The sequence below is a fragment of the Halichoerus grypus genome, chromosome 13 (genome assembly GCF_964656455.1).
Source record: "Halichoerus grypus chromosome 13, mHalGry1.hap1.1, whole genome shotgun sequence".
NCBI lineage: Eukaryota > Metazoa > Chordata > Mammalia > Carnivora > Phocidae > Halichoerus > Halichoerus grypus.
The window spans coordinates 82,659,149-82,662,132 of NC_135724.1; the positions used below are offsets into that span (position 1 = coordinate 82,659,149).

At 50.6% G+C, this 2,984-nt stretch overlaps 1 long non-coding RNA gene across 1 annotated transcript; it reads left to right on the forward strand.

Annotated features, from left to right (window-relative positions):
* The first annotated feature begins 214 nt into the window (after positions 1–214).
* Positions 215–1,037, forward strand: LOC144379808 (uncharacterized). The gene is made up of 2 exons (XR_013443201.1): positions 215–345; positions 774–1,037. It is a non-coding gene; the product is annotated as an uncharacterized LOC144379808 (long non-coding RNA).
* The last annotated feature ends 1,947 nt before the right edge of the window (positions 1,038–2,984 follow it).

Here is a 2,984-nt window from a genome sequence, read left to right on the forward strand (position 1 = left end):
TACCGTCTGGGGCGTGGGGCGGGAAAGCTGAGACACGTGATCAAATCATGCAGAAATGGAGTAACAATTCCTTCTCTCCCTCTGGGGCTCTATAATTGCACAGAGTGCTTTCCGGTGGAGGGCAAGGGAAGTATGCTGTTCTGGCCAAGTGTGGCGCTTGCCAGCCTCTGAGTTCCGAATTTGGAATGTGGGCGGGACTGCTTTTTAAAACAGTCCCAACCACCCGCCTGGACGGTGCCTGGCAGAGTCCTTCCTGGGAAACACGCATTTTCACAGCAGCCTGAAGGAGACACCCCACGCTGCCTTTGAGCCCATCAAGGTCAACTGTGGGAAGTTCAGGCCAAGGTAGGCCAGGGGGAGGGCAGCAGGAGGGACGGCTGGGAGGAAGCGGTGCCTTTGCACCCTTCAGATGGCCACCTATGAGTCAACCTGAGCCCAGCCCTGCCCACACTGGGACCTGCTCTGATTCTCAGCATTACATTTGTGGCCGGTGGTGTTTGCACACCTCGCACGAAATGCCCCAAGCGGCAGACCTTCTACTGTGCATGCGAAGGAAACTTACCGCCTTGGATTTGAACAGCTCCCCTTTCCTGGGCAGCTCCGAGGATATGATTTAGTAAATGTTTCAACCTGCTGTTCCAAAGATATAGAAAATGCCGAAGGTAGAGTTGATCCTTTATTGCAGCATAATCCGGTTAGTTAGAGGGTTGTGGTTAAAAGTTCAGTCTCTGGAGAAACATAAATCTGAGTTCGAATCCTCTCTCTCCTCACAGAGCTGCCACTAGCCCACGCAAGGCCATTGTGGGACTTGGGAAAGGATGCCTATCCTCTGGAAGGACCCTGCTGGGTCCAGCCTCCACATGCCCCCGATTTGACTTTGACAAAGTCATTTATCCTCTGTGAACCTCAGTCTCTCCATCTGTGAAATGGGGATATAATAACAGAACCCACCTTATTGGCTGGTTGTGGGGATAAAATGATCTCATATATGCCAGGCACACAGTGAGCACACTTAATAAATGTTAGTGATAATTCTATTACTATAATCCTCATATCCTGCCCACCTGTAGGGTGGCCAGGCATTCAGTGCACCCAAGACAGGAATGTCCCGGGACTCAGGACATTCGGTGTGAAAACTGGGAAGGTCCCAGGCAAAGGGGACGAGTTGATCACCTTACTGCTGGCACTGTGCCCGAGGAGGACTGCAGAGGCCATCCTGGCTCAGGGCACATTCTGAGGTCTGTGTGCCAGCACCCAAGGGCTCGGTTGTTGGGCAAAGACTCCACTTTCTGCTTTGGCTTTCGGCCCTGGAGGTGGGTGTCTGGGATGAGGGGCCTGGGAGTGGTCTTGGGTATGTATGAACACTCCCCCTTGGGGAAAGGGGTGTGCTCTCGAAGAGCAGGGACTGGGTCTGTTTTGCTAAGTCCGTCCCTCATTGCACCTTGGCTATACCATGTCCCAGTGCGTGGGTTCATGTGCCTTCTCTTAGCACCTGCTCTGTGCTCCGCCTCCCTCAGTTGCCTCACCTGCGAAAGGGAGCTAATAAAATCTGGCTTAGAGAAGAGTTACACAGTTTGAGATCTAACAGATGTCAAGTCCTGGCATAGCTCCTGGTTGATGCTAGTCCACATCAGCCGAGTGCTTGCCTTGTGCCTGGCCAGTGGCCTCCATTCTGCACACACTGTCTCATTGAATCCTGACAACAAGCTCGGGTGGTGGGCAGCATTATTATTGCTAGTTCGTGGATGCAGAGGGGAGAGAGGAACTCCCCCTGTTGAGAAACCCTTAAGGAATCCAGTGGGAGCATTTGTCTCCAAACTGCCCCACTCAGACTGGATTTACCCACATTTCTCTTTGGGTGCAGCCTTGTCAGAGAGAGATGGCAAATACGCCATCTTTTGTGAAGTCCGGTGACACAACTCAGTGGCTCGGTGTAAACTCTGGCATTTCCAATTAAGTGTTGCCTTTATTCAGCAGGGCAATCATGTCAGTCAAGCCATGTCTGTATGTGGATCTGTTCAAAAGACATCTTCTGACCCAGGGTGGCCCCAATGTGGGTGGAAAGGCTTGCCTCATTGGTGTCCTTAGATGGGTCCCCACCCCTGGGTGCAGCATCACCAGCCTGGCCAGGCTCCTTGAGGTCCCCACTTTGATCCCTACAGCAACCCTGCGACTCTGTGATTCTCACCCCCTTTTGACACATGACGAGGCTAAGGCTCAGGGAAGTGAAGTCAGTAGCCAGGACACAGCAGAGTGGCAGAGTCAGGATTAGAACCCACATCTCTTGCCTCCAGAGCCCATGATTGTGACCCCTTCCCTGGACTGCCTTCATCTGCACACTGTGAAGGCCTTGGACCAAGTCAGGGGCATTTTGAGGGGCTTGAGGGAATGTCTTCATTTTTAATAGATTGCTTTATTTTTTAGAGCAATTTCAGATTTGCAGAAAAATTATGAAAATACAGCGAGTTCCCATATGCCCCACACCCAGTTTCCCCCTTAATGAACATATTATGAGTATGATACATTTGTCACAATGAGTGACCCAATATTGATACATTGTTATTAACTAAAACCCATACTTTATTATTCAGACTTCCTTAGTTTTTCCCCTGATGCCCTTTTGTTGGGTCCGAGGATCCCATCCAGGACATCACATTTTATGTCTCCTCAGCCTTCTCTGCCCTATGGCGGTTCCTCAGACTGTCCCTGATTTTGATGACCTTGGTGGTTTCAAGGAGTACCATTCATGTGTCTTGTAGAATGCCCTCCTATTGGAATGTGTCTGATGTTTTTCTCATGATTAGCCTGGGGTCATAGGTATGGGGAGGAAGACCACAGGGGTCAAGTGTCATTCTTAGCGCATCACATCAAGGGTGTATGCTCTCAACTTGATCTACTCTGTTGGCATTGACCTTCATCACCTGGCTGAGGTCGTATCAGTCAGGTTTCTCCATTGTAAAGGGACTGTTTTTTTTTCTGAGGGT